Source organism: Larimichthys crocea, unplaced genomic scaffold (assembly GCF_000972845.2).
Source record: "Larimichthys crocea isolate SSNF unplaced genomic scaffold, L_crocea_2.0 scaffold14839, whole genome shotgun sequence".
NCBI classification, from domain to species: domain Eukaryota; kingdom Metazoa; phylum Chordata; class Actinopteri; family Sciaenidae; genus Larimichthys; species Larimichthys crocea.
The window spans coordinates 185-10,999 of NW_020852039.1; the positions used below are offsets into that span (position 1 = coordinate 185).

Sequence of the window (10,815 nt, forward strand, 5' to 3'; positions counted from 1 at the left end):
AAAGTTGGTATTCCCAGGCGGTCTCCCATACAAGTACTAACCAGGCTTAACCCTGCTTAGCTTCTGAGATCAGGCACATTCAGGGTGGTATGGCCGTAAGCCTACAGGGAATTGAGAAATACTGTATATATGCACGTCAATCATCACCACCATGGCTTTTTAAGAAGAAAAGCTTTGTTCCCTGCAGAGATATGAAAAAGCTTACAGCACCCGGTTTCCCAGGCGGTCTCCCATCCAAGTACTAACCAGGCCTGACCTCTTAGCTTCCGAGATCAGAGAGATGGGCACCATTCAGGGTGGTATGGCCGTAAGCCTCTGGAGAGTGAGAAATACTGTATATATGCACGTCAGTCCTCACACCATGGCTATTGAAGAAAAGCTTTGTTCCCTGCCGGAGATGTGAAAAGCTTACAGCAACCTGTATTTCCAGGCGTCTCCCACCAAGTACTAACCAGGCCTAACCCTGCTTAGCTTCCGAGATCAGACGAGATCGGGCGCATTCAGGGTGGTGTATGGCCGTAAGCTGCCGGGATGTGAGAAACTGATATATTCACGTCAGTCATCACCACCATGGCATTGAAGAAGAAAAGCTTTGTTCCCTGCCGAGATGTGAAAAAGCTTACCGCACCTGGTTATTCCAGGCGTCTCTCCAATAGTACTACCAGGCCTGACTGGTCTACTTGCAATAGATCAAAGCAAAACGGAACCATGATGTCAAAAGATCAAAGGCAAAGAAACCATGATGTCATCAGATTCTGGTTCTAAATTCGCAAAAGATCCAAGCAAAGAACCATGATGTGAAAGATCAAAGCAGTGGAACATGATGCAAACGATCAAAGGCCGCAAAGAACCATGATGTTGTCAGATTGGTTATAAATTCCAAACGGATCAAAGCAAAAGAACCCTGTGTCAAAAGATCAAAGGCAAAGACCATGCTGCTGTCAATTCTGGTTCTAAATTCCAACAGACAAAGCAAGGAAACCGTTGACGTCATTGGATTCTGGTTCTAGAAAACGGAACTGGTTCTAAATTCCCAAAAATCAAAGCAAAGTAACAATGATGTCATCAGATTCAGTTCTAAATTCCAAAAAGATAAAGGTAAAGAACCGTGAGGTCAAAAAGATCAAAATCCAAGGAACCATTGATATCAAAAGCTCAAAGGCAAAGAAACCTTTCGGATGTCCTCAGCTCTCTGCGTTCTTAATTCAAACGATCAGCAAAAGAGCCATGATGTCAACAATATCAAAGCAAGGGAACCATGATTCAAAAGCTCACAGGCAAACACCCATGATTGTCAGATTTCTGGTTCTAAATTCCAAAAAGATCAGCAAGGAAACCATGCATGTCAAAAGATCAAAGCCAAGAACCATGATGTTGTCAGATTCTGGTTTCTGACTTCTAAAAGATCAAAGCAAAAGAACCATGATGTCAAAAATATCAAAGCAAAAGAACCCATTATTGTTCACAAGATTCAAAGGCAAAAGAACCATTATGTTGTCAGATTCTGGTTATAAAATTCAAAAGATAAACAAAGCAACCATGATGTCAAACGATCAAAGCAAAATAACCATGATGTCATCAGATTCCGGTTCTAAGGGCGAACAGGAACTGGTCTAAAATTCCAAAAGATCAAAACAGGAACCGTGATGTCATTGGATTCCGTTTCTAAGGAGAAAAACCGGAACTGATTCTAATTCCAAAAGATCAAAGCAAGCAACCATGATGTTTTAAAAAGTCCAAAGTCAAGGAAACCATTATGTTGTCAGATTCTGGTTATAAATAATAAAGATCAAAGCAAAGCAACCATGATGATCACAACGACAAAGCAAAGTAACCATGATTCATCAATTTCGGTTCTAGGAAAACTGGAACTGGTTCTAAATCCACAATATCAAGCAATGGAACCCCCCATGCTGTCATTCAGATTCTGCGTTCAAATTCGCAAAAGGTCAAAGCCAAAGCAACATGATGTCAAAAGTCAAAGTCAAAGGAACCATGATGTTGTTCAGATTCTGGTCTTAATCCAAAAGATCAAAGCAAAGAGCCATGATGTCAAAAAGATCAAGCAAAGGGAAACCATGAGTTCATCAGATTTCCGGTTCTAAATTCCAAATGATCAAAGCAAAGGAAACCATGATGTCAAAAGATCAAGTCAAAGGACACCATGAATTGTTGTCAGATTTGCTTCTAAATTCCAAAAGATCCAAAGCAAAATTAACCATGATGTCAAAAATATCAAAGGCAAAGGAACCATGTTCCAAAGATCAAGGCAAAGAACCATGATGTTGTCCACTTCTGGTTATAAATATCAAATGATCCAAAGCATAAGCAACCATGATGTCAACTGATCAAAGCAAATAACCATGATGTCAATCAGATTCGGTCTAAGGGAGATCCGCAAACTGGTTCTAAATTCCAAAAAAAATCAAAGCAAGCAACCATGCTGTCATCAGCTTCTGGTTCTAAATTCAAAAGATCAAAGCAAAGGAACCTTCTGTCAAAAAGATCAAAGCCCAAAGGAACCATGATGTCAAAAGATCAACGGCAAAGAACCCTGCTGTTGTCAGATTTCTGGTTCTAATTCCCCAAAGATCAAAGCAAAACAACCCTGTGTAAAAGATCAAAAGCAAAGGAACCATGATTCAAAAGGTCAAAGGCCAAAGAACCATGATGTCATCAGATTCTTGTTATAACTCCAAAAGATCAAAGGCAAGCACCCATGAGTCAAATGCATCAAAGCAAAATACCATGCTGTCATCAGATTCCGGATCTAAGGAGATCCGGAAAACTGGTTCAAATTCCAACAGATCAAAACAAGGAACCGTGATGTCATTGGATTCCAGTTCTTTTTGTTATTGGCGAACCGGAACTGGATTCTAAATTTCCAAAAGATCAAAGCAAGCAACCATGATGTTAAAAGTCCCAAGTCAAGGAACCATTATGTTGTCGATTTGGTTACTAAATATAAAAAAGATCAAGCAAAGCAACCATGATGTCAAACGATCAAAGCAAACGAACCATGATGTCATCAGATTCCGGTTCTAAGGAGAACTGGAACTGGTTCTAAATTCCAAAATATCAAAGCATATGGAAACCATGATGTCATCAGAGTCTGGTTCTCACTCGCAAAAAGGTCAAAGCCAAAGCCAACCTGATGTCAAAAGTCCAAAGTCAAAGAACCATGATGGTTGTCAGATTTGGTTATCAATAATAAAAGATCAAAGCAAGCAACCCTGAGCAAACGATCAAAGCAAAAGAGCCATGATGTCACAAAGATCAAAGCAAGGAACCATGATGTCATCAGATTCCGGTTCTACATTCCAAAACATCAAAGCAAAAGAACCCTTGATGTCAAAAGATCAAAGGCAAAGAACCATGATGTTGTCAGATTCTGCCGTTCAACTTCAAACAGATCCAAAGCAAACGAAAACCCTGATGTCAAAACTATCAAAGCAAAGGAACCATGGTTTCAAAAAGGATCAAGGCAAAGAACCATGATGTTGTCAGACTTCGGGTTATAAATATCAAATGATCAAAGCAAAGCAACCCTGATGTCAAATGATCAAAGCAAACTAACCATGATGTCATCAGATTCCGGTTCTAAGGGATCCGCAAAACTGTTCTAAATTCCAAAAAAAATCAAAGCAAGCAACATGCTGTCATCAGATTCTGGTTCTAAATTCCACAAAAGATCAAAGCAAGGAACCATGATGTCAAAAGATCAAAGGCAAAGAACCATGATGTTGTGCAATTCTGGTTTAAATTCCAAAAGATCAAAGCAAAGCAACCATGATGTCAAAAATATCAAAGCAAAGGAACCATGATGTTCAAAAGTCAAAGGCAAAGAACATGATGTCATCAGATTCTGGTTACATTCCAAAAATATCAAACAAGGAACGTGATGTCATTGGATTCCGTTCTAAGGAGAACCGGAACTGATTCTAAATTCAAAGATCAAAGCAAAGCAACCATGATGTCAAAGTCCAAAGTCAAGGAACCAATGTTTGTCAGATTCTGGTTTATAATATCAAGCAAAGCAAAGCAACCATGATGTCAAATGATCAAAGCAAAAAACCATGATGTCATCAGATTCCGGTTCTAAGGAGACCGGAACTGGTCTAATTCCAAAAAATCAAAGCAAAGCAACCATGCTGTCATCAGATCTGGTTCTAAATTCCAAAAGATCAAGCTGTCAGGCCGGGACGCAAATGAGGACTCAGATGCAGAGTTGGGCTGAGCGTAGCTTTATTCAGGTCTACAAGAACCTAGAAAGAGTGAGGCTATAAAAATAGGCCTAAACTAAGAGAAACAAAAAATCACTCCGAGGAGGAAAAACTCTGAACTACGTTTATCAAAGAGTAACAAAATCAAATCACTCACAACGAGGAGAAAACAAAGACTATGAAAACATTAACTAAGGACGCTCCTATGAGGATGACAAAACACAAGACTAAACACTTGGAAAACAAAAGGGCTAGACTAAGATAATACAACAAAAAATCAACTCTTGCGAGGAAGAAAACAAAGAACACACTAGAGCTATAAGGCGAAGGCCTGAGACTATAAATTACAACAAAAAAATCACTCTTACGAGGAAGAAACAAAAGATCACTAGACAAAAAGGCTTGTGGCTGTGGGCAAGAACTAAGGCTTTGGTGAACGCTACAGGAGACGAAACACTTTTTGGCACAGAACAAAGGGAACGCAGACAATAGATACACAAGGTAATGGGGAACAGGTGGAAACAATCAGGGCGGGGAAGACAATCAGACCGGTGACACACTGAGGAAGGGCAAGTGACCTGAAACGCAGAGAGAGTTTAACTTTCAAAATAGAAAAGGAAATGACAAGACCTAACAAAAACCCAGCTTTGACCTCACCGCGGTGTGGACACTCAGGTTTTTGTGATCTGTCCAGACAATAAATGGATGTCCGCCCCCTACGAGCCAGTGTCTCCACTCCTCCAAAGCAAGCTTGACCGCCAGCAACTTCCCGGATAACCAAAAGGCGTAGTTCCGCTCCACCTTGGATGTCCCCGCCGTGACAGGAAAGCACAAGGGGCCATCTTACCATCCCTGCCTGACCGCTGTAAAGGATGCCCCGATCCCCTCGTTAGAGGCGTCCACCTCTACCACGAACTGAAGCGAGGTCTGGCAGGGTGAGGATGGGGGCCGAGTTAAATGATGTTTGAGATCTCGAAGGCAGCATCAGCTTCTGGAGACAGCGGAACTGGCAACCTTTGTGGAGGTAAGAGCATGGAGAGGAGCAGCTTTGCGCTAAAGCCTCTGATGAAACCGCTGTAAAAGTTAGCAAACCCAAGGAACTGCTGAACTTTGTTGCGGCTATCAGGTGTGGGGGCCCAATCGACCACAGCGCTAATTTTAGGCCGGGTCCATCTGCACTCTTCCCAGGGCTAGCGATGAAGCCCATGAGAGAGACAGTGTCGGCATGGAATTCACTTTTTTCAGCCTTGACATAGAGCTTTATTTTCAAGCAGTCTCTTTAATACTTGGTTACGTGTTCTGGGTGGGTAGTCCAGGTCAGGGTGAGAGATAAGTATATCGTCCAAGTATACATACACGAAACGGTCGAGAAAGTCTCTCAGCACAACGTTAATCATGGCCTGGAATACGGCCGGAGCATTAGTAGACCAAGTGGCATGACCATGTACTCGTAGTGACCCTAGGAGTATTAAACCCAGTCTTCCACTCGTCACCCTCTCTTATACGCACCAGTGATAAGGCGTTGCGAAGATCCAAACTGTGGTAAGATCGGGGCCTGTTGGAGTGGTCCGAAAAACAGATGGACATAAGGGGAAGTGGATAGCGTTTCTTTATGGTTTATGTCATTAAGTGGGCTGTAAGTCAATGCATGGTCTTAGAAACCGTCTTTTTTTTCCCACAAGAAGAAACCAGCTCCGGCAGGTGAAGAAGAGGGGGGCGAATCAGTCCAGCCTCAGGGAGGTATCAAATATACCCCGATGGCCTCCTTCTCCGCCAGAGAGCCGCGTACAGGCGGCCCTTTGGGAATGGTGGAGCCTGGAATAAGATCAATGAGCGACAATCGTATGGTGAGTGAAGGAAAAGTGGAGAGAGCCTTGGTTTGTTAAATACCTTACGCTTTTAAGGGTGGTGGTAGCGGAAGGTACGGAGACTCATGTCGGGTATTGCAGGGTCTGGCGTTTGGGATTCAGGGGGGGGCACAAGTCATTATAATCTTGCACCGTCATCACATCGGAGACGGTGTTTGGTTTATTGCCATTAGTAGTACAATCCCTCCCCAGCCCGATATGGATTCCGTGCCCCAGTCAATGTGAGGTTGTGACTGAGGACCAGGATGGTCCCAGAAATCCCGCGTATGGGAAGGCGTATTGAATAGAAAAAACGATGGTTCTGTGTGTGTATTGATGCGGAGCTGGAGAGACTCCTGTATGTGTGTGATGGTGAAAAAGTTCCCTGTCCATTATGGCTCTAGCATGGATGGCTTAGCCAAAAGTTCAGCCCTGAGCCTATCTTCGTCCGCCAACCCCCAGTCCATCATTTTCATCGGCCCTTAGATTCTGGCGCTCCTATGTGGTGGGGTATGGCGTGGTGCATTACCTTAACTGTGTTAGCGGCGTGGGACGAGGGCGTGGGGGGGGGTGGGGCCGCGGGGGGGGCTGTGCGGAGGGGTTGACTCACCTCCCGGGGCTTTGGTCCGGTACATGGCGGCGACGAGGTGAATTCAATTTTGCACGCATAAAAGCACGCTGCCCTCCGTATGTCAAATGATCAAAGCAAATAACCATGATGTCATCAGATTTCCGGTTTCTAAGGAGACGGAACTGGTTCTAAATTCCAAAAGATCAAAACAAGGAACCGTGAGTCAGTGATTCCTTCAAGGAGAACCGGAACTATTCTAAACCAAAAGAGCAAAGCAAAGCACCATGTGTTAAAAAGTCCAAAGTCAAGGAACCATTATGTTGTCAGATTCTGGTTATAAATATCAAATGATCAAAGCAAAGCAACCATGATGTCAAAAGTCCAAAGTCAAAGAACCATTATGTTGTCAGATTCTGGTTATAAATATCAAAGGATCAAAGCAAAGCAACCATGATGTCAAATGATCAAAGCAAAAGAACCATGATGTATCAATTTTGGTTTCTAAGGAGAACCGGATCTGTTCTAATTCCAAAAAATCATAGCAAAGCAACCATGCTGTCATCAGATTCTGGTTCTAAATTCGCAAAAGATCAAAGCAAAGGAACCATAATGTTAAAAGATCAAAGCAAAGGAACCATGATGTCAAAAGATCAAAGGCAAAGAACCACGATGTTGTCAGATTCTGGTTATAAATTCCAAAAGATCAAAGCAAAGCAACCATGATGTCAAAAAGATCAAAGCAAAGGAACCATGATGTCAAAAGATCAAAGGCAAAGAACCATGATGTTGTCAGATTCTGGTTATAAATTCCAAAAGATCAAAGCAAAGCAACCATGATGTCAAATGATCAAAGCAAAATAACCATGATGTCATCAGATTCCGGTTCTAAGGAGAACCGGAACTGGTTCTAAATTCCAAAAGATCAAAACAAGGAACCGTGATGTCATTGGATTCCGGTTCTAAGGAGAACCGGAACTGATTCTAAATTCCAAAAGATCAAAGCAAAGCAACCATGATGTCAAAAGTCCAAAGTCAAGGAACCATTATGTTGTCAGATTATAAATTCCAAAAGGTGAAAGCAAAGCAACCATGATGTCAAACGATCAAAGCAAAATAAACCATGATGTCATTGCATTCCGGTTCTAAGGAGAACCGGAAAAATATCAAAGCAAAGGAACCATGATATCAAAAGATCCAAGGCAAAGAACCATGGTGTTGTCAGATTCTGGATCTAAATTCCAAAAGATCAAAGCAAAAGAACCATGATGTCAAAAATATCAAAGCAAAGGAACCATGATGTCAAAAGATCAAAGGCAAAGAACCATCATGTTGTCAGATACTGGTTATAAAGTCCAAAAGATCAAAGCAACCATGATGTCAAACAATCAAAGCAAAATAACCATGATGTCATCAGATTCCGGTTCTAAGGAGAACCGGAACTGGTTCTAAATTCCAAAAGATCAAAACAAGGAACTGTGACGTCATTGGATTCCAGTTCTAAGGAGAACCGGAACTGATTCTAAATTCCAAAAGATCAAAGCAAAGCAACCATGATGTGGTGTCTCGCTGGTAGTGGACCCAAAAATGCAGAGGAGCAGAGTTTGCCAAATAAGCAGCCGTTTATTAGACCACGGGAAAAAGGGGCAGGGGGATGTCACGGGCACCAGGAAGGCAGCAGGGGCAGGGGAGCTCACGGGGGGAGCTTGAGCCGGGGACGAGGTAGGGAGAGGCCGTCGAGGGGTTTAGGCTGGGGGCGGACGCGGTGCAGAAGCCTGGTGGTGAGGAGGGCGAAGAGCGGGAGTCTGGAGACAGAAATAAAAGTCAATACTCAGATAAATCTCAGTTTACAAAGTTTATGAGGAGCCTAGTTGATCTACCCACGACGCGGTGACAATCTGGCAGCAGCATGCAGGAGGCCAGCCTGTAAATACTGCTCGAGATGATCAGCTTCAGGTGTGTGCAGACAGCTCCACAGCACCACACCCATCCCTGTAATGAGAGCACCTGGAGCCCAACCCCCAGCCTAGACACCACACATGATGTCAAAAGTCCAAAGTCAAGGAACCATTATGTTGTCAGATTCTGGTTATAAATATCAAATGATCAAAGCAAAGCAACCATGATGTCAAACGATCAAAGCAAAATAACCATGATGTCATCAGATTCCGGTTCTAAGGAGAACCGGAACTGGTTCTAAATTCCAAAATATCAAAGCAATGGAACCATGATGTCATCAGATTCTGGTTCTAAATTCGCAAAAGATCAAAGCAAAGCAACCATGATGTCAAAAGTCCAAAGTCAAAGAACCATTATGTTGTCAGATTCTGGTTATAAATGTCAAAAGATCAAAGCAAAGCAACCATGATGTCAAATGATCAAAGCAAAAGAACCATGATGTAATCAGATTCTGGTTTTAAGGAGAACCGGAACTGGTTCTAAATTCCAAAAAATCAAAGCAAAGCATAAATGCTGTCATCAGATTCTGGTTCTAAATTCGCAAAAGATCAAAGCAAAGGAACCATAATGTTAAAAGATCAAAGCAAAAGAACCATGATGTCAAAAATATCAAAGCAAAGGAACCATGATGTCAAAAGTCCAAAGTCAAAGAACCATTATGTTGTCAGATTCAGATTATAAATTCCAAAAGATGAAAGCAAAGCAACCATGATGTCAAATGATCAAAGCAAAATAACCATGATGTAATCAGATTCTGGTTTTAAGGAGAACCGGAACTGGTTCTAACTTCCAAAAAATCAAAGCAAAGCATAAATGCTGTCATCAGATTCTGGTTCTAAATTCGCAAAAGATCAAAGCAAAAGAACCATGATGTCAAAAATATCAAAGCAAAGGAACCATGATGTCAAAAGTCCAAAGTCAAAGAACCATTATGTTGTCAGATTCAGATTATAAATTCCAAAAGATGAAAGCAAAGCAACCATGATGTCAAATGATCAAAGCAAAAGAACCATGATGTCAAATGATCAAAGCAAAAGAACCATGATGTAATCAGATTCTGGTTCTAAGGAGAACCGGAACTGGTTCTAAATTCCAAAAAATCAAAGCAAAGCAACCATGCTGTCGTCAGATTCTGGTTCTAAATTCGCAAAACATCAAAGCAAAGGAACCATGATGTCAAAAGATCAAAGGCAAAGAACCACGATGTTGTCAGATTCTGGTTATAAATTCCAAAAGATCAAAGCAAAGCAACCATAATGTCAAAAAGATCAAAGCAAAGGAACCATGATGTCAAAAGATCAAAGGCAAAGAACCATGATGTTGTCAGATTCTGGTTCTAAATTCCAAAAGATCAAAGCAAAAGAACCATGATGTCAAAAATATCAAAGCAAAGGAACCATGGTTCAAAAGATCAAAGGCAAAGAAGCATGATGTTGTCAGATTCTGGTTATAAATCCCAAAAGATCAAAGCAAAGCAACCATGATGTCAAACGATCAAAGCAAAAAAACCATGATGTCATCAGATTCCGGTTCTAAGGAGAACTGGAACTGATTCTAAATTCCAAAAGATCAAAGCAAAGCAACCATGATGTCAAAAGTCCAAAGTCAAGGAACCATTATGTTGTCAGATTCTGGTTATAAATATCAAAAGATCAAAGCAAAGCAACCATGATGTCAAATGATCAAAGCAAAAGAACCATGATGTCATCAGATTCCGGTTCTAAGGAGAACCGGAACTGGTTCTAAATTCCAAAAGATCAAAACAAGGAACCGTGATGTCATGTATCCAGTTTCTAAGGAGAACGAACTGATTCTAAATTCCAAAAGATCAAAGCAAAGCAACCATGAGGTCAAAAGTCCAAAGTCAAGGAACCATTAGTTGTCAGATTATAAATTCCAAAAGTAAAGCAAAGCAACCATGATGTCAAACGATCAAAGCAAAATAAACATGATGTCATCATTCCGGTTCTAAGGAGAACCGGAAAAATATCAAAGCAAAGGAACCATGATATCAAAAGATCCAAAGCAAAGAACCATGGTGTTGTCAGATTCTGGATCTAAATTCCAAAAGATCAAAGCAAAAGAACCATGATGTCAAAAATATCAAAGCAAAGGAACCATGATGTCAAAAGATCAAAGGCAAAGAAGCATGATGTTGTCAGATTCTGGTTATAAATCCCAAAAGATCAAAGCAAAGCAACCATGATGTTAAAGTCCA

At 41.4% G+C, this 10,815-nt stretch overlaps 1 pseudogene; it reads right to left on the reverse strand.

Moving 5' to 3' along the window:
• Positions 1-405: 405 nt before the first annotated feature.
• Positions 406-524, reverse strand: LOC113744751 (uncharacterized; annotated as a pseudogene).
• Positions 525-10,815: the final 10,291 nt, after the last annotated feature.